Raw genomic sequence first — 22497 nt, 5'->3', positions numbered from 1 at the left:
ATATTCCGCTCCCAGCAGTTAATGTTTGTTGCTTCTCAAATCCATCTCATCCTTGACACTGCCAATTAGTATGTAAATTATTATTCAGCTGATAATTATGAGACCTCTCTTTGTATGTGGGCCTTCTGTTATTGTTTGCAACACAAAAAAAAAGCGCAATATTGATGTGCTAGAATATATGATGAGGCCCTTTTAGCATTACGGGACACCAGTAATTATGCGACACAAGTAATTTTCTACACTGAAGAGGTTTAACCCGCAACAATGTCAACGCAGGATGCCATAGAGATATATAACATAACATTTTTAGAATCTGCTGCAATCAAATTAAAAGCTGCTTCCAATGACATTGGAGGAGGATTAACAAGACAAAAAGTGAAGAGCAAGGCTGGTGTGCGCTCTGATGCCAAAACTGCTTCATCACTGTATTTGTGAGGCTGCAGTAATTTATTATTTAGCCAGAAATGTTGAGAGCAGACTTAGTGTCCTTGATTCATGTTCCATCACTTACTCCTAAAATGTTTTGAAATATGTTTTTTATACCGTCTTGGTTAGTGTCATTTGCTGGCATTTATTCAAAGTAAATGCTTGCTGAGGAGAACAGCATTACTAAGTCGTCGTTCAGTCAAAACACTGAATGTCATTACTGCTGATACAATGGAAATATGCTAAATATTATAGACAAATATGAGCTCTTGTCTCATAGTTTAGTTGGAGCAGCATCCCTCTCGGAGTGCACGTGTGACACTTTGATACTGGATGCCGCTAAACATGCGACAGTTGAGAAGCAGTGTTGTGTTGTAGGGGCCCCGTGCTGCTGCTTGTTTCACTGCCCCACTGTCCCGGTGAGTCAGGGGCCAGGTCAAGGCGTCAGGCTGGCTTACATGCCGCTATAACCCCTCACACTGTCAGTACTATTATAGAATTTTATTCCATTCCCAGCACCCTAAAATCCTTGTCCGTACCGGCACACATTTATTACAAAGCTCCTTCCGTCATTGATTCAATCATTTTAATGGCTGGTTTATAGACTAATAGAAAAAAGGCTGGTTTTCCAAAGGCCCTATTACACTAAACATCCATTACCTGCCTTTCATTTGCTAAATAATATCTCTTCTTCTGGAATTTGAGCTGCAGACCCTCCGTCAAGTATCTTATAAAAAAAAAAAAAAAAAAATCAATGTGCCTGTGGAGTAGCATACAAACACACACATCAATAGAACACAAACACATGCACCTACTATGGTTGTCCCTCCAGGATTTGTCACTTACACTCTACCCTGCCTCAGCCTCATAATGGGGCTCCCTCCCACCATCTTTCTCCTCCCTTTCTGCTGATAGTGTTAGTTCTCCCCAGGCACTGGGTTGGCCCCTGCTGGGGAGCTGGTAATTGCAGGGGGCCTGCGTGGTAAACAGGTTGTATTGCAAGTGTAGTTGTGACAGGAGCTCTGTGAAGCTAACCAGCTCTGACAGCCAATGCTTGTTCAATTCCCCCTCCCCCATGCTGTGTTAGACCCAGCGGCGATCAGCCATGCTTTCTACACAGGCAATTTTAGTACAAGAACGATGTAACAATTAGGCTACCAAGGAAGAAGAGGGTAAGAGAGAGGGAGAGACAGATGAAAGTGAAGGGAAGACTGATGAAGGAGTGAGAAGAGGCGGGGTTAGAGGTCATAAGGAGGGGGGTATGAGGGAAAGAGCAGCCATTTTGACCCTTTAAATAATTATTTGGGCTGATCTAGGATGATTGAAATATCTAGTGGTTAGTATAAGATAGCAAACAGAGACAGAAACAGAATAATTATTTGGATTAATAAAATGACATCCAAGCAGGACTATATAATTGTTATTGTTCAGTTTGGCGGAAACCGATTTGTAAAGTGACGAAACAACACAGAAATCATGATTCAGTCTAGTGCATAAACGGGTCTTACTGTTAGAGTAATCGGCCTCCACATGAAAAACTCAAGTGTAAGAATAGGGGCGAAAAAAAAGCTCAAGTAGAAAAGAATGGTGATTGATCGTAGGTGAATTGACTGAGGGTGAGGTAGAGGTAATTTCCACCTCACGAATAGTAAGAAAGGTGAGAAGAAGAGGAAAAAAAGAGGCAGAAGAGCTGACCTATAGTGAGAGGCAGCAAGAGAAAGTGAGTCCACGAATAAAGAAATGGAATTTAGTCAGTGTGTGTGTATGAAGCAGTGTCTGGCTTTAGGTCATCTCTTCTGCATGTGGCCCTAACTTTGCTTTCATACAACCATGGAGGTAAATACACCATCAACTCATTTGCAGTAGAACACATATTTATTGCATTTACAGAATATATGTGTCTATATACAGTAATACACAAGAGGGCAAATACATACACATACATACACACACACTTCAAAGAGCTGTGTATGAGTAAGACGATCAGTAGGATGGACTGAGGAGGGAAAGGAAAGAATGACAGAAACTGAAACTAAAGCAGCGAAAATAAGTTTGAAGACTGGAGCAGAGGTACATAGTCCACATTCTGCTTAGGACAGGAGGTACAGAACAACAGAAGTCAGCCATGTCACCCAACACCCTGTCTTTTGTTTTATTTCGTTTGCCTTGTCTTCCTGACACACAAATACTTTTTCCTGCTTTCTTTTCCTTTTCTAAATCAAATCATCTTTTTATTTCTTTACCTCAGAATCTGCTTGTACACATACAGGGTGGGGAAGCAAAATTTACAATATTTTGAGGCAGGGATTGAAAGACAGTGTATGACCAATTAGTTTATTGAAAGTCATGAGAATTTATTTGCCACAAGAAAATTTACATAATAGAAAATGTTTTATTCTATGTGTCCTCCTTCTTTCTCAATAACTGCCTTCACACACTTCCTGAAACTTGCGCAAGTGTTCCTCAAATATTCGGGTGACAACTTCTCCCATTCTTCTTTAATAGTATCTTCCAGACTTTCTCGTAATAGTTTTGCTCATAGTCATTCTCTTCTTTCCATTATAAACAGTCTTTATGGACACTCCAACTATTTTTGAAATCTCTTTTGGTGTGACGAGTGCATTCGGCAAATCACACACTCTGACGTTTGCTTTCCTGATTACTCATATGGGCCAAAGTTTCTGAAAAGGTATGGATAATAGTGTTAGGTATGATTATGACATCAATATATGTTTGGTTTCAAAACAATTGACTTAGTGCCTGCTGAGAAAAAACAACTAAATGTTCATTGTAAATTTTGCTTCCCCACCCTGTATTATTAACCCTGTAAAGCCTGAACCATTAAATCATTGACAAATTCCAATTCTTTGAAGCTGGAGCCTTTATTGGTCCTTCTGAACAACCAAAAAATTATTTTTTCAAATATCAATTTCCATGTATGAGTTTCAATTTTGTATCATATTTGATACATCAGGTCTCAATGCTCAAATATTATTATTTTTGAACAAACAAAAACATAATTTAACACAAACATGTCTAACAAATTGATAATTTCTTTTCAAAATTGGCAAAGTTCTGCCTCCTGACAGTCTTGTAGTGTCACTGGAAAAGCCTCTAGTGAACAAATTCCTCCCCCTGGTGGATTATCCGTGTATTGCATGTATCTAATTGTATACGTCAGGTTTATCAAGACAAAAAATATCACTCTGATCATATAGAGGGCTTCAAAGGTCATGTATCAAATATGATATGTCTGGCATTATAGGGTTAATTTTCTCCGCTGTCTACTTGGTTAGTCCTAATTTGAAGTGTAAGTGTATGTTTTGGTGTTTGTGTTCCCTTTGGTTAACAGATAAATACAGCTTTCTTTTTTTTGTATTTAATTTTCCTTATCTTCTGCCCACACAAATAATATTCTATCTTCCTTTTTGCTATTCTCAACCATCTACACTCTGCCTCTTGAATTCAGCATGTATTAATCACAGGACTGTTTTGAAAAACTCGGTTAGTTCTTAATAGTTGAACTTATTTGAGCTTGATTTGATGATCCACTTGCTGAATCTTCACCAAATGATAAAGTCCATGTGCCAAATGACCAAATACATATTAAAAGGAGGTCGGATTCATCATCATGTCTCTCCGTTACTCTCAATTTCTCACTTTGAGCACATACACCAACCCTTTGATTACTCTACATCCACTAATATTCCCCATTCAGAAACACATCAGCCATCATTTTGCCCCTTCCTGTAAACAGCGCCACTTGTACAATGTATCTACCAGCTGACCAATGACCTGGCACTCTGACCACGGAGACAGTAGGATAGTGAGCTGGCGGGGTTTAACTTTAAGTAGCCTCTACTGATGGGATGGACTTGGTTCAGAAACCCAGCCAATAACAATTTCATCTAAATCAGAAAACATACAACAGGAAACCAGACGGTAACTAGAATTTTGTTAGATCAGCTGATTCAGTCCTCTCTTGTTGTTTCACTGTCATCTTCAGGACACAACCAGGTAAGTGAAATATTTGGGGATAATGAAAATAAAAGTTATTATTATATTGATTGTACATAGATCTTGTTGTTGATGTTTTTGCATTCATGGCAGTACATTTAGTTCTTGTTTGTTTCATTTTTGTGAAACTCGAAGACAGGAAAAGATGGCAAACTAGGCTTTTTTTTTAAAATTATTTTGTTTGGTTTTGTTTTTTTTACTTTTACTACTACCACTAAAGGGTGAGTAGAATTTAATGGGAGCTGCACAATACCTTTGAAAAATTGTCAAACACACTAAACAGCAACTCTCTGTAACTGATTTACTTTGGTACTTTTTTTTTCACATCACCTTACGCTTCTGAAATGTGATAAAGTTTATAGCATCCAAAATGTCAGCTATCCTACACACAGTTATGTTCATATTTTTCACCCGTTACAACAAAGTGTGATATCTGTCTGTTTCATGCACCAAACTGTCAACTATTTCGTATGATGTGGAGACACTGTAGCAGATAACAATGTAGGAATTTCTATTATAACCACGGAAAGCACAATGCTAAGATATATATACAAAAACATTTATATAAGAGACCATCACCTGCCAGATGTCCAATGGTTCTTCAAACTTTTGACAGTTATCTGCTTAACTGTAACCAGGTATGGAAGACAGTGGAAAAATGTGTCATCTATTATTCTAGCACTTTTAGAAAGGCTCCCAGTGCAGTAATACAAGTGGTCTAGAATTGGTGTTTTTGACAGCGGAAGGCATGCACACACACACATACTTTCACACCCATAAACAGCAGGCTAGGTGGCATTTATTCTGTCCCCGATGGCCAAAATCTTCTGTCACAACACAAGCTCTGTGCTTCAGGGTGACACCAGTCTTGGCTCGAACAAGACAAATGGACAGTAGCACTGTTGGCACCGAACTGAAACAACAGACCCACACATACACACACACACACACACACACACACACACACACCCAACATGTTTAGTACTGGCTGTACATATGCAGGTATTACTGATTAAAGCATGCAAAGTTGTAGAGAAAGACATGAGGTAACAGGTTGTTTAAAGGAAGCAGTGACCTTTAAGTTGGATTAAGGCTGACTGAAGCCACAGGGTGAATCATTGGCCACCCTCTCTACTCTGACTCACAAAAAGCAAAAGCCCACCCCACCTTCCACCTTTTGCTCATCATCTCTACCCTATCTCTCTTCATGTTTTTCTCTCTTTTTCTGTTTATCATGTACTCTGAGGCGTCCACTCTCTGCGTGTGTTATTTGTTATTACTCTCAGCTGCTCCTTCAATATATATTTCATATATATTTCTGTTTGTGCATGGGACTTCGTTATTTCCTGGTCTGTTTGTGTTTTTCTCATCACTCAGCCTTGTCTCTATAGGATCTGTTTCTTCAACTTTCTTTTGTTAGTTTCATCTTCTGTCCACTTTTTATTCTGTCTCTTAGTTTAAAAGGATGGCCACTGTTTCCATGCAGGCCTTTTTCAAAGGTTTGCACTTTGACATATATTAGGTGCTGGATTTTTATTTATATGTACTGCAAGGCTTTGTTGAATAGTTGATTTTTGTTTTTTATTATGACACTGTTGCCCATAAAGTTAGAATAGAATATTTTTACCTCTTCTCATGAATATGATGTATTCATAGATAAAGTGTCACTAGGACTCAGTATGTAATCATTATACCTGATCAAAGGTGATTACTGATGTATATAGGCCGAAATAGGAATAAAAAGAGGAAAGTGTCTGAAAACTTATTAAAATTATTAAAATTATTTCAATTTTATGGGCACCAGTGTATTTCTGTATGTCTCATATATAGATGTATAGCTGATCATTGCTCAGCTCCAATTGTAGAATCTAACAAACTCTTTCTTCAATGTGAGGCATAAAATCAGTCATTTGTAAGTCATGGCAGTTATTGTTTTCCTTAACCCTTTATAGGGTTCTCATAGAAATATTCTGAAATTCAAAATTTCAACCTTAGTGTGTTATTGGAGGACATAATAAGAATGTATTTCTTTTTTGACATTTTTCTAAATTTTTTATTATGTAGAAAATCAAGGTCAGTGAAGTCATCACATTTGGTTCCTTACCCCTAAGTGACAAAAAAATGTAATAAAATCCAAGAAGTGAGTATAAAAAATACAAGAAAAACACATATAAGGTGAAAACAACATCACTTTTAGAACATTAGACCAACATAGGCGCTGATCCAGACACCTGTCCACATCCACATTATCCCTTTGAACATCATTCCTTACATTAGTACCATTACTTCATGGTACCTAACAAAGCAGGTCCACTCACTGTTCATGCAGAGGTGGACCTTACAGACCCTGTAGACCACATTGGACCTGAGATTGTTGACTCACTGTCCTCACTGTTACTGTTGCTGTCACTATCTTGTAATGTATTGAGAAATTACTAAAAAGAGTCACTTGCCCGATAAAGGGTTAAGTGGAATAATGTACAGTATGATGATGATTGTGATGAGCTGAAAACTACCTAATTATCTGATTTTTCAAGATAAAAATGAAAAAAGTAACTGTAGTAAAAGTATTAGTGCCATGTAGAATTGAAAAAAAAAAAAAAAAAAAAAAAAAACAACTTAACCAGTTACACATATTTTCACGTCCATATATTCATTCTTGAACTCTAATGCAGTAAAGCCACTGTACATGATTTATACTTTAGAAACTCCCATATTGTAGCTCATACATTCAGGCTTTAACTGCAGCCTGTCCTTGCAAAAGCATCACTTTGTTAAACATTCCAACCTCCATGGAACCTACCTATAGCAACAGCAAACACCCCCATTCTTCCACATCCTGTGTTGAAATGACATCTGAAAATAATGAAAAGCAAAATATCCTCTTTTTAATGACCATGAATTCCTTGAACAACCCTATACACAAGAATGACTAAGGCCATGTAACTGTGGTCACTGTAACTTTTACCAGCCAAAGCAAGTGTTCCAAAAACCAACCAAACAACTAAATCACAAAGGCTTTATTTAACGTAGGTAGATGTAATTCTAGCAGCTTATACAGCGTTACTGGTTTGATGTTTGACAGAGAACAATGTCTAGTGAAACAAACTGAGGGGAAAGGTGAAGCCCAAGTGATAAATAAAATGTAATGTCTTTTAAGAGTACCTCAACAAGATCTCTGAGAATAAGAGAAATAACCATTATCTTAACTATAGCATGTACTTACTTTAATGTGTGAGATGAAATGCACTGATGGTTCCCTTCAGCAGTGTCCACAGTTTTTCAGACTGTCTTGTTCTGCAGTTCACTCCCAAACTTCATCATCGTCTTTGTCATCATCGTCGCCATCGTCATCTTCATTGTTGTCGTCTTTGTTAGCAATTTCCAACAGAACTACTGGTTGAATTCGTGTCATATTTTATATGTGGCTTCCTTGGGACAATGTCAAATGTTTGGGAAATGTTCACAGTTTTGAGACATTTTGATTTTTCAACTTTTGAAATATTGAAAACTTATCTTTACTTATAATGGGCCATATTTTGATGACTTATAATAGAAATGGTTACATATCAATATAATTACTACTGAGCACTGATATGAAGTCATATATGGACTTTCATTTAATTTTTTTAGTTGTTCTCAGGTGAAAATACCACCCACTTCTACTGAGAGATTGATCTCCTGCATCAAACCACAGGACTCTAACAAAGCACCAGAACCTGACAACCTCAGAAATTCAAGTTGTTTTTGATTCTTGATAGAACATGTCGGTGAGCTACAGGGCCAGTGGTCTGGTTGTTTTGTGTAGACATATGTGCACAGATATGAAGCAAAATCCATCTATTCATCTTTGGAATTATTCCAAAGAGCAATATCAGTATAATCTGCTTCTGTTTTGCTTTTTTTCAGCACTTTTGAGCTTGCAGCCTGAATAATATGGTTTTGAGTGATCACAACGAACACCAGAGATTGCCATTATTGGTATTGATCCACACTGTAAATATAGCTTTAGCTTGTAAAACTTAAATCCCTCATCCTCAATGTGAAATGTTTATAATACACTGCATTTGAAAAGCAGGTTTTGCATAGTTGGAGAGGATGAGATTGGCCACATGACCTTGAAATTTTAGTGTCCATACACATACTGTATAATTATTGGGAGAGTACTGCAGATCCAAACCATCTGCCAGGGGAAAAAAAAAATAATGTTGCCATTGCATAATTTCGAAGGTCAGTGTAAAACAGAAAGTATGTTTTATATCAGCATATCTACATATGTTTTGTATCTTCATTTTAGGGCTTTACCTGAACTGTAACTAATTTGCCTTTCGTCAGTAGACAGGAGGTTGTTGAAGTAGATGGTGCATTTACAGAACTCTCTTTAGCACCAAGACTGTATTCTAACTCTTACAAGTTTTTTAAAGTAATACAAATTAATGACGTAAGAAGTACTAGACTCATCAAATGAAGCCTTGATATCTTTTCTTATCCCTGTTTAGGTGTAGGCAAACCCAGCACTTAAACCTGAAAAACACATACTCCCTTCTCTGCATTTATTGGCACAAACAGGCTACTGGTACATTCTAAATAAATCAAACTTCCCATCGTCTGTGTGGGTTAAGATGAGTAGGTACATTTTTGTTGTGATGAATAAATATGTGATCTCTAAGCCTTTCTAAAGACTAGTTGTCACAGGGTGACCTCTCAGACCTTAGAACAGGATACAAGACAATTACTTTCATTTGGGATGAGTGTGTACACACTAATCTGTTTGAAAGCATTTATTACTGACAGGAAAATGGTTCCAAAAGGTTTGAGTTTTTTGCAAAAATGGAGGATTCTCTCTCTCGTGTCTCCACTTCCACCATGATGTAGCTGTGAACAAGAGTATTTCCTTATAAAGAGTAGTGGGGTCGTAACGGTAACAGGTCGTGACAGGTTTAAGTGAGGGTTTTCTACTCGTACTCTGTCCTTGTTTAAAAACAGTTTTTGTCTATTGATGGCCTACATTCACAGAGACTTTCCATCATCTCATTAAAAAAAATGTTTTAAATGGTACATGAAGGTTGGTCTCAGTGAGTTCTTTTCAATTGGAATTTCCTTTATTAAATTACATATAAGAGCTCGTAATTAGATAATTTCTCATCTTAGATAGATTTGAAGGTGGCCAAAATTTAAAATACTTACTAAAGAAATGAAATATCTGCAAAGTCATCAGTATGCTCTATGACGCATAAAACAGAGCCGTCATAAGGAGATATTTGCTTTTTTCTTTTTTTTTCAGAAAACAAGCTAGGCCTATTTCAGTGAATGTCAAATAATCCTGTTCCTTCATAGAAGTAGCTACATTCCTTGTGTATTCATTGTCAGGTGTGATCGTGGTTAAACTGATGCTGATGCAGGAGTCTTAGGAGACAACTGTGTAATTCTTCAGAATGTACAAGGCCTATACTGATCATTAAGTAAACGTTAGTTAAAAGTAGATATAAATTGTAGGACAGACTTGATCTGATATTTGTAGTGCTCAGAGAAACCTTCTGCATGTTTCATGAAAATTGTGAAATGAAGTCATGTTTTGGAGGCAAAGAAAGGCTAGTATTTTTAGACTTGTCAGGTGTTCTAATAATTTTAGCCACCACTATATGCATGTTTTTTTTTTTCTAGTTTTAATTTTCATTCAGTTGTGATAAAGTCTGAACATGTCATATTGCTCTGCTCTACAGAGTTCTGCCCATATTTACAGTAGATTACTTAGCTGTAAATTCAATCTAGTAAATAATGAATGCAGATATAAATGGTGAGGGAGCGTAGTCTTCTTCTCAAGCTATTCTCTATAAAAAGGTGAAAACTATAACATCACCTTCAAATGTCCTTACATTATAGGTACGTACATTTTTCAATTAAAATGTTTTATCCAGTGTTGAAAAACAAGACTGAACATTCGGATGGTGAATTGCATATTATAGCTGTCAGTTAATATGTGGGGCAGTCATGCTTAAATGTAAAATGTTCCACTTTAGTAATGTATGGCAGTGGTGTACGGTAGCTCAGTGAGTTTAATATAGTACTACCACCATCAGGGTTAGGGGTCCAGTTCCCACTGGGCCAGTCTGACAAAAATGTAAGCACTTGTATAGCAGCTCATTATTCTGCTTTAATTTAAAGAAAAACACAGAAATATTTAATTTGCTCCCCACACACAGAGGGCAACTAATTTAATTATGTATAAAAACCCATATTGAGTAGTAGATCACCTGCATAAAGCATGTATACACTGATTGTACAACTTCAAACAAAAAATAGTTGGCATGGAAAATGGAAATGAAAAAGAAAGCAAGAATATCAAAATTCATTTGACTTATATGTTCATTGTAGACAATGTGATCACAACTTCTTGTCCCGTAAGGTTCATGTAAGGCAAATAATGAAGGTAAAATTCTGAAATAATGTGATCTGAATCAGTGTGTAATTGTAACCATGATTTAGAAGAAAGTCGGTGTCCAATAAAGGTTTAACTTTAGGAGAAAAGATGAGCCAAGGATCACATCTGTTAACAAATTTAAGGGGAAATTACTGACATGTTAGTTAAATGTTCCTCAAAAAAGATAAGAATGGATTTGGATTGCCACTCTCTATGGTGCAGATCAGAATGAAAATATTAAAGAGGTTTGAAGTGAACGGTTAAGTTAATGGTTGATGCACTTTATTATGCCTAAAGCGAAATTCGGTCACTGTGTTTTTCCTAATACATACAAAGTTGATAACATTGGCATTAGCAATTAGCATTAACACATAACACTCATTAGGAGGAGTGAGCTGCCATTGAAGGTATTTGGGCACTAACTCCAGATCATCATCAGCACTGTGGTCCAAGGCACTGACAGGAGAATTAACCTATGAGGAACCTGTTGTACAGTCGCAGAAAAAAATTATTAGACCATCAACAGTCATCAAAAACAATGGTTATGCAATCAAGTACTAACTCCTGTGTGTATCATGTGACTAAAATAGACAGCAAGGAAAACATGGAATGCCTAAAAGCACTGTTTTTGTCAGTACAATGCCAAGATATTGATGTAAGAACTGAAGTGATTTTGGTTATTATCAAGAAAACCATGGAAAATGGCTAGATATCACCTCTGAAATTAAACTCTTATGAGCTACTTTTGTTGTTATCGTTATATTTGTCCAAACAAATGTACCTTTAGTTGTACCAGGCATTATACTGAACAAGGAATTGAAGAAAAAAAGGGGTGTTCTAATGATTTTTCTCCGCGACTGTATATATTATATCAGTGTGTAAAGGTCAAGGATGCAAGCCTGAGCTCAGACGACACATATCACCAACAGTTATTCATCTGTAGCTGATAGTTACATCTATAACTGCCAGTTCACACTTTACTGAGCCAAAAGGAAGCAACTGTGTCTAGACTCATCGTCGACTCAGAGGCGTCTGGGATGGACCGACACTCATCTCAACGTTGATTGCGTTCAGATGGGCAGATATGGATACTCCAGACAAAAAGGACCATCCAGACTTTTACCAGCAAGTCCAGAAGCCGGGGTCTGCCATGGTCTGGGACTTCGTCAGTGTCCTTGGCAGAGGACACTTCTGTGCTGCACCAGTTATGCTGAAAAGTACAGTGAGATTTTTGGCGAATGCGTGCTGCCATCAAGATGCCAACTATTCCAGGGACATTCATGCATGTTTGAATGCAAAGCCACATTCTGTACTAATTACCCAGGCAGGGCTGAGGAGAAAAAGGGTTTGGGCTTTGCACCTGCCTGTGCAGTCAGTGGAGAATGTGTGGAGCTTCTAGAAACACAAAAAGTGATAATGAAGACCCTGTACTGTTACACACCTCAAGACTTGTTCGGAGCAAGAATTAGACAGAATTTCACCTGAAACTTGGCGCCTACAATGAATGTCTTTCAATGGCCGTGAAACAAATGGCAAGATCACAAAGTGGTGGATGCTGTGCTGTTCCATCTTTCCCTTGAATGCGATAGAAATGTGTATTTACCAGATGAAATCAAGCTGAACGGACAAAACATGAAATATTTTATGTTCATAATGCTTACAATCTTATACAAGTAACATACACTTATAAATTTTAACCCATAAAGACCCAGCGCTACCTTTGTGGCACTTCCAAAATTGATTTTTCCCTATATTTAACCTTTCCTAAGGGATTCATCACCATTTATTAACATATTATCCTCTGTATTTTGTGTTTTTTCAGTGGCAATCAGGAATTTTCCTATATTAAATTTACAGATCATGTAGATGTTCATTAAAGCTCAGTTTAACCCTTTCATACACACTGGCCACTACAGTGGACAGCTGTTCAAAAGTGTTCTCTTGTATATTCATGGATTTTGTTGTTTTAGTTCCATATCAGCCAACAGAGTGGACGCTTATGCATCATCCCATACACTGACATTCATACCATTACTGTAACTTTGCTGTTCTAGATAAACCTGATCTGCAGTAAGATGTTTGAGAGTAAAAAAAACTGCTAATTGTTATTAGACTGTAATTAACAGTTTTTTTTTTGCATATTATCTCCATGCAGGTATGTTAAAATGTGAGAAAACATCGGATTAGCAGCATTAAAAATGCTTTTATTTCATAGTTTTTACACAGTATATCAGTAAATACATGTTTCTTTGGTTCTAAAACTAAATGCATGGTGTCCAGCTGAGTGGACATTTTTGTAACTCCATAAAAATAGGCTAACAAAAATCAGTAGAATTATTATTTTTATGCCTAAAGAGGGATAAAAACACTCAAGAAAAAAAATTGTGATTAAGGTTCTCATAATTCATGCATGAAAGGGTTAAAGTTGAGGGATGTTATATCAAAAACGGAGAATACTCATGAAAAAAATTACTTTTTCAGCAAAAGATATCAATAACTGAACATAAAAACAAGTGTGTCCATCCACTGTCATTGATCCAACTCCATGGGTTTTATTGGTGAATCAATGTTGTAGAAGATGACGGTATTTCCACATTCACTACAGAACCTCTGAACGTCCATATGGGTCATATCTGATGACCATGAAAAGATGACAAACTGCATTTTACAACAATTATTTTTACATACTAATAGGGTTAGTGGTTCAGAAGTTATTAAACATTTTAGATCAATAGATTTTTTTGGTTGACAGTGGCTGTTTAAGTCTTTATGGGTAAATATAGCTGCTTTCTAATTTTTGGGTTGTTTTTTTGTGCGATAAATTAACTGAAATGGCCTTAATATGACAAAATTCAAGCAGTGCATTGATAATCCATCCATTATCATCCTCCCTCTGTCTGTAAAGTTGTTCTTGAACCTGAAAGTAAAAACACTGACAGTGGCACTTATTGTTCAGGAAAAGCTGTTATTCAACTTGTACTGCAAAGATAAGGATGTACTAATGAAAGCACCATAAATTAGTTTGTGCTCGACTGTTGCTTAAGACATACTAAGATATGAGAGTGCACAGTGGAAATGTTTATAGAGCCACAATGCCGAGGAGAAATTAAATCCTTTTTTAGAGCGAAAAAGCATAAGTATGTGAAGAAAGAAACAACCCAGGTATCTCTGTCATGTTCCATGTGTAAGCACTGTAGATACTGTATATAATTCAGATGATAACCATATAAAATGAATGCTTGAATTAGTGGCAGATTGAATTATATTATACATGGAAAGAAAAAAATGAAAATGTTATTATACCAACATCCTGGAAATGCTTTGCAGCCTTTATGTCACAGGTGTCAAACATGTGGCCCGGGGGCCAAATCTGGCCCGCCAAAGGTTCCATTCCAGCCCGCAGGATGAAAGTGCAAAAATTAACCTGAACAGTCAAGGTTGTCAAAAATCATTTTGGTTCAGGTTCCACATACAGACCAATGTGATCTCAAGTAAAAATAACAACACAATAACCCATAAATAATGACAACGACAAATTTTCTTTGGGAAAAATTATGTGGAAAAAATTTCAGTGAAAAAAACAAACAAAAAAAACATTACACTGTGAAAATATTTACATTCACAGAACTACTATTTCACAATAAAATGCAAATAAATACATAAATAAAAACAAAGATGAACAACCCGAAATGTGCAATTTTAACAATATTCTTCCTGTTACTAAATGTTTTGTGCATTTATGGATCCACTGTGATCTGTAGTTGTGTTAATAATAAGAGATGGAATATTGTAGAAATTGTTCAAATTTTAGTTCCAAACTCCAAAATTTTAACAATATTCTGCCTGTTACCAAATGTTTATGTAACATTGTGTGTAAATGTACATGTATAAATACTAAGTCGAGGCATAATATTGTTAAAATTGCACTAATTTTTCAAATGAATTGTGTGTTTTTTCAGGTTATTCACTTCTTTTTTGTAAAATGTCAATATTTTCATAATTTAATTGTTTTTTTTTTTGTACTAAAACAAAAAGAAACACTTGCATTTGTCATTATTTATAGGTTATTAAGTCATCATTTTACTGGTTTGGCCCACGTGAGATTAAATTGGGCTAAATACGGCCCCTGAACCAAAATGAGTTGACACCCCTGCTTTATGTGAAGGTTATGCACAGTGATGGGAAGGCCTGTTTTTATGTGCAACTGTCCTCATTAAGACTATCTCACCTTGGGTCAAATATGAAATAATTTGACCCATACTAAAATTTCACCTGAATTCGCATCTAATTTTTGTAAGGAGCAGAATGGGATTATTTTCATCTGCTGTGCTATGTGATTATTATTGTGTTGTAAGCGTCACTTCAAACCTGTTATGATGGACTTGTATGGTGGATATTATTACAAATCATATGTATTCGTTGTGTTTTGGAGGCATGGACGTAAAAACTAAACAAACAAACACCTGAATATATGTACGCATATGTGTGTTTGTGTTCAATTTTGTGCTTGTGAGCATGAAATACTTAGTGTCCATCAGTATTTTAGAGAAAAACAGGAACATCTGTAAGTCACTATGTCTAAGTGTGTGTGTGTGTGTGAGTGTGTGTGTTTGACAGTGTGTATGCCAAGCCGTAACTATTGTCATTGGAAAATAATACATCTCTCTTTCTATCAGATCTAATTTAGTCCCTCAGAGCATCCTATTTTTTTGACCGAGCTGGTGAAAGATGTTTTATAGATATGGTAAGGCAGAGCAATATGAAAAGGTGAGGCAGCTATTGTCCTGAACCTCATGAATACATATTTTTGATTAAGTTCATCTCTCTGATATTTAAAATGATTTGAATGGAGCATGAGAGAGATTTTCATTCACAGCAGCACTCAGTATCCAAGTCCCTGTTGTATCTGCTTTATGAGAAAACTAATTATTTATCTTACCATTTATATCAGGGGTGTCAAACATGCGGCCCGGGGGCCAGAATCGGCCCGCCAAAGGGTCCAATCCAGCCTGCGGGATGAATTAGTGAAATACAAAAATTACACTGAAGATATTAATGATCAAGGATGTTAAAATAATTTAAGGCCAATTTGATTTTAAGTGGGTCAGACCAATAAAATACTATCATAGTAAACTATAAATAATGAAAACCACAAATTTGTCTTTTTGTTTTAGTGTCAAAAAAGTTAAATTTTACATTTACAAACTATCCTTTTACAACAAATTGTGAACAACCTGAACAAATATGAACAACCTGAAATGTCTTAAGAGAATTATTGTGTAATTGTACCGATCTTCTGCCTGTTATTAAATGTTTTGTGTATTTGTAGATCCATTGTGATCTGTAAGTTGTAATGAACATGTGAAAATGAGAAACTAAGGCCAAATAATGGTATATATTGTTAAAATTGCACTTTTTTTCTTAAAGGTCCCGTATTATGCAAATCTGACTTTGTGACAGTTTTCTTATAGTAGTGTGTGTTGCAGTAGCCACATTATGAGGTTAGAATTTGAAAACTGTCTGTTTCCTCCCTGCCTTGCTACACCACAGTTTGTGAAAATGCCTGCTCAAACGGCCGAGTTTGAGTTGGCTCCGTTTATGACGACATAAGCGGATTTAACTCCTCCCCCTGACTGTGCCCCCACCCTCGCAAAGCGAGCCCCGCCCTGGCAAAGTACCTCTTGGACAACAAACATGGCGAAGGCGAGACATGCAAGTTGTGGTGTTGTTGGCTGCACACACCAACACGATAGTTTATTTTTGCTCCCCACTTCCGAGCCTCTCCGTAAAAAGTGTCTGGATTCTATCTGTGATGGTCATGTACCAAACAACATTCCCAAACGCTTGTATGTGTGTGCCGGGCATTTCACGGACGAGTGTTTTTTAACATGGGCCCATACAGCTCCGGCTTAGCACAAAGACTCCGAATCAAGAAGGACGCAGTACCAACGCTTCGTGACCCAAGTACAAGTGTGGGAGATGTAAGTTCTTATCATTTTTTTGTATCTTTACTGCATAACCCTACATTACGGATAAGCTGGTGGGTGTTGATGTGTACGTCTAACGTTAGCATGGCAGCTAACATAGCTCGGTTACTGCTGCTAACGTTTGCGTCCCCGTTAACATGCAAGAGCTGATAATATCAAGAGACATTCAACAGAACTACTTTGAACACGGGCCTTTTGTGGTTGGCATCAGTATAGTTAGCATCAAGCTTGTTAGCAGCTGCCTGCATTAGTGGTGGCAGGCGTCTTTCCGTGTCAGGTCCACGAACCCGACACAACACCGCCGTTTTCCGTCGGGGCTCAATCACGCCTCAAGGCAAAGAAAGCCAGTGTTTGGAAAGACGTTCTGTCTGAGGCATGTGTATTGTAGACGAGAGAGCCATGGCTTCACAGTCAACATTAGCGCGTAGTACCGCTAGCGGAAGCCGCGTCCTCTCCCAGAGAGGGGAGGGGGAGTGGGCGTGGACAGATGTGTTCATTTGCATACCCGGAAGCAGGCCCAGAAACGGCCTGTTCTTAGGAGGGCTGGTGAGAGAGACTTTTTCGACCGCTGAAACTCCGAAAAAAGGATGATTTTGGGGCGAACAAACTTAAATACTATGTTTTTGGGCTTCTGAGACCTATATGACGTGACTGAAAAATAGCATAATACGGGACCTTTAATACATTTCATTTTGTTCATGGTTGTTCATGTTTTTCACATTTTTTTTAAAGGATAGTTTGTAGATGTAAACATTTTGATATTATAATTATACTTTTTTCTCTTTAAAACATAGAAGTTAGACATACAAATTTTGGAATTGATATTATTTATATATTATTATGTTATTATTTTAATGAGCCGGCCCACTTCAGGTCATACTGGGCTGTATGCGGCCCCTGAACTAACATGAGTTTGACACCCCTGATTTATATGAACGGTTTTTGTCTCTAGTGTCAGCACAGATTTAGCACAATAAATAAAAACATACAGGACAGTGTTTTCCACAGCTGCATTTAACCTCATTAAAACCTGGTAATCACTTTCTTCATATATTTGTGTAAATGTGAGTGGTTTGATGTGTATATCTGGATGTGTGTGAATATGGATGTGTGTTTTCCAGTCGTGTCTTGTAATTATTTTTGTGGTGTATAATTGTGCTCGCCCCCTGCTATTGGTCTAAAACAGGGGTGTCAAGCTTATTTTCTTTCGGGGGCCACATTCAGCCCAATTTAATCTGAAATGGGCCAGACCAGTAAAATAATAGCATGATAGCCAATAAACTCCAAATTGTTTTAGTGCAAAAAACAACATTCAATTATGCCATACACTTACAAACTATCCAAACAAAAAGGATGTGAATAACCTGAAAAAAATGGAATTTGTTAAGGAATATAAATATAATTTTATCAATATTAGGCCTCGACTTAGCATTTATACATATGCATTACAGATCAGATCTACAAAGGCACAAAACATTTAATAACAGGCAAAATATTGTTAAAATTGCACTTAATTTTCTTTAGACATTTTCTGGTTGTTCATATTTGTTCAGGTTATTCACATTTTTTGTTAAAGGATAGTTGGTTAATGTACACATTTTCATAATTTAATGTTTTTTGCACTAAAACAAAGAGAAAAAATGGTGTTGACATTATTTATAGGTTATTATGATGTTATTTTTGAGTTTGATGTCCTAACTTGCACTTTACAAATTCATCCTGCGGGCCGGATTGAAACCTTTGGCAGGCCGGTTTTGGCCCCCGGGCCACATGTTTGACACCTGTGGTCTAAAACAATGCTCTAATAATTAAAAAAAAAATATGTAGACTCCACAAACTAAACACTATAGTTGATGTTTCTTTTGTTATGATGTTTGTTGGTGATTAATAAGGCTTTTAACCCAAGCAGCATTTTTTGCTTTTTAATGTATTTCTCCTTGAAGATCATTACATAGAGATTTTGCTTTTGTTTATTATATTATCGTCACAACAACATGATATGTATAGCATTGTCACAAATCATTAGATGTAAACTTATCCACAGAGGTGATGTTTACCAGTGTAACTAATTTTAATTGGCTTTTTCATTGTCCAAACAGACATTTATCTTTGTTGCAAAGGTTTGATTAAACGTAAAACTGTAAAATAATAGGATTTGAAAAATGATTTCAGTAATTTTAGTACGGTGGCTGGCAAGGGCCAAACACATTGCAACAGCTCAATGCGTGTCATTTAGAGAAAGCAGCTTCAAGTACAGAAACGATGCAAATTTACAACCGCATACCAAAAGAGGAATGTGGTGCAAATGAAAAAATGCGCTGCAAGACACAAAAACAAATGCATAATCACCAAATGCTCTGCAAATAGAGAAACGATGCAAAACACAAAATGATTCAAACCTTGAAAACATCTGCATGCAAAAAACACTGCCTAACCAGTCACTACAACGGAAGTGCTCCAAACCTGTAGGGGGAGTTGTCAGACGAACAGCTCAATGCAGAGGATAGAGAGAGACATGGACAACAGCTGACTGACAGTGTTTCAAACTACAGTGGGAACAAATTGAAGCTATGGCGTAGCGCGGTAATGTGACTTTTATTTGATTCTATTTGACACGAGTCTGTTGTCTATAAACGCTGGCTGGCTGCAGGTTTGGAACATTTCCATTGTAGTGACTGGTTATGCAGCGTTTTTCGTTTGCAGATGTTTTCTTGGTTTGCATCGTTTCTTTATTTGCAGAGCATTTGATGATTATGCATTTGTTTTTCTTTCTTGCGGAGCATTTCTTCATTTGCACCACGCTCCTCTTTTTGTACCTCGTTTAGACTTGTGTTTGAGTTTGTGAATTTGCATCTGTATTTGCATTTCTGTACATGCAGCTGTTTTCTCTTAACTGAGATGCACTGGGCCGTTGCAACTTGTTTGGCCCTTGTTGGCCACCATATTATAGAGATATTTTATTTCTAGAAAATGGGAAAAATGATGATGATGGTTTTTTAATGAACCAGCTGTCAAATGGCATCTGTTAAACAATGATATATACTTTTCTTCAACAGCAATCTCAGTTTCCATCTGGTCATTCTGCTGATGTTTAAATGATTCTTGATGTTGAAGATACACACGTTTGTTAATAAGGTGATCCTAAATATTTCAGAACTAAATACTAGTGATGGGGCTTATGGTTCTTTGAAGGGAGCCATTCAATCAGGAGCCGTTCACTGAAAAGAGCCGTTCAGAAGACTGGCTCTTTTATGGTTTTTGCATTATTTTGAAACACCAATGTTTTAATGACTAAATAGGCTACATGTGATGATTGACACTACATTTTAAAGATGTGTAACCCTTTCATGCATGAATTATGAAAACTTTAACCAAGATGTTTTTCCTGAGTGTTTTCAGTCCTCTTTAGGCATGAAAAAAACAATGCGATTGAAAATTTTCTTATGAACCTATTTTTAATGGAGTTGCAAAAATGTCCACTCAGATGGACACCATGCGTTTAATTTTTTAAGCCAAGAAACATGTATTTGCTGATATACTGCGTGACAACTATGAAATAAAAACATTTTTAATGCTGCTAATCTGATGTTTTCTCACATTTTAACATACTCTAATACTTATCATTTCCTCACTTCATGGAGATAATATATATATTAAAAAAAATCAGTTTAAACCTGTTAATTACAGTCTAATAACAATAAAAAGCAATTGATTTACACTCAAAATATGTTAGTGCAGATCAGGTTTATCAAGAACAGCAAAGTTGCAGTAATGGTATGAATTGCAGAGTATGGGATGATGCATGAGTGTCTACTGTGTCAGCTGATATGGAATTAAAACAACAAAACCCTTGAATATACAAGAGAACAGCTGTAGAATAACTGTCCACTGGAGTGACCACTGTGCATGAAAGGGTTAATTGGCACGGCAGTAAATATTATCTTACCATAAAAAAGAATAGTTAGTTAAAATGTGTGGGCTAAATACATGACATGAGAGGTGACATTAGGCAAATGCTGGAATTTGACCAAAAACATTACGGTACATTATGTGGACTAGTCTGTAGCCTAAAAATGAAGAAGAAAATAAAACATTTTCTTATGAAATAACATTTTATTCTCCTCAAAACAAGAACAATAAATGTGTGTAAATATACGGAAAAAAATTGCACAAAACACAACAGTGATTAATCACTGCAATTACTTAAATACCTGAACTATAGTGCAATTCTCAGAAGAAGAACAGTATGTTGGTAAACATACAGAAAAAATGTACAAAACACAAAAGCGATTTATCATTGCAATTACTTAAATACCTTAACAACTGTAGTGCTCCCCAGTGACGCTAAATTGACAGGCATTCGGACACTCCCTTCTTAAAAAAAAAAAAAAAAGAATGGCTCTTGACAAAGACTCAGTTCCCATCGTTCATTTCAAAGAGCCGTTCAAAAGATTTGATTCGTTTGTGAATGTTACATCACTACTAAATACTCTTGTTGACCTGTTCAGTGGCCAGTTGTATGGTCCAAACCCACAAAGGATGGACTGTAATACTGTAAATTGTTCTGCACAATCTCTGTTGTTTTAAGGATCTCTTTGTAAATAACTATGTTAATGATATGCCAACACAAACACACCTATAAACTTAACCTGAGAGCAATTTGCCTGTAATTTGCATTTGATAAACATAGCTGTTAGTGGTGTTTCAGGATTGTCTGTGTATTTTAATGCTCAGTTTGGTGCATACTCAAACCCACATAGAACAAAAGCCCTCAAATTGCATGTCTTTAATTACCACATGCTCTCAGAACTCCACAGTCACAAAACAAATTTCATGTAAGTGCAAATTACATGTTGTATTTTTGTCTCATTTACTCTGATTTTGCTGCAGCAAAAGTCTCACAACCCTTTTGTGGAGCTCCTGTAATGTGTGGTAACCAGTATGAAAAAAAGCTGCACAGATAGCAGAGTTTGTTGTCTAAATTAAGGTTAAAAAAGGGTTTAATTTGACCTAAAACTGCCTCGGAGAGAGCAGCAGTGCATTGCATTAAAACTCCTGCAAGGGAAAGAACCAGCAATCCAACCATTGTCTCGCATTAGACCTAATTAATTAGCACTTTGCTACGGTAGAAATCCCTAATGAAAAGCGCACTGACCTTGGCATTATTTTTAGTTCTCAGAAGGCAAAGGCAGCCATCTCCTGGGCGTATTTATTATAAAAATATATTCTGAGGGTGTTTGTTTGGACTCACGCATTGGTGTTGTGTGGGTGGATTTTACAGGGTGAAAGGTTAAATGAGGGGAAACTTAGAGACGCAAGAGGTCAGAAAAGATGTACAAAATACAATCACCGACTTTAAATTCAAGTTCAAATGTGGAAATTGAAACACTTTGAATCATGTGTTTTATGGTGATTTACAATGATTACCCAACAACATTCAACAAGTAAGCTGTTTTAATTTGTCACTAAATATAAACCCCAGTTTTCTGTTCACTTAATTGTGCATAAGTAGCCCAATAAAATCTCACCAGTGAAGTGACTTTATTTTATGTGACCAGGAATTATATTTTTCTGACTATAAGCCTGATGTTTTTTTTAGTGTTTTTACAGGACATTGCAAACACATAACATGGATATGTGTAATCT

General features: G+C 36.6%; 1 protein-coding gene across 2 annotated transcripts in view; it reads left to right on the top strand.

Moving 5' to 3' along the window:
* Positions 1 to 22497, top strand: part of mdga1 (MAM domain containing glycosylphosphatidylinositol anchor 1) — a 245884-nt gene that overhangs the window by 100770 nt on the left and 122617 nt on the right. The window lies entirely within an intron of this gene.

This window comes from Sphaeramia orbicularis, chromosome 3 (genome assembly GCF_902148855.1).
Source record: "Sphaeramia orbicularis chromosome 3, fSphaOr1.1, whole genome shotgun sequence".
Lineage (NCBI taxonomy): Eukaryota > Metazoa > Chordata > Actinopteri > Kurtiformes > Apogonidae > Sphaeramia > Sphaeramia orbicularis.
This window is presented reverse-complemented; position numbering and strand designations above follow the sequence as displayed.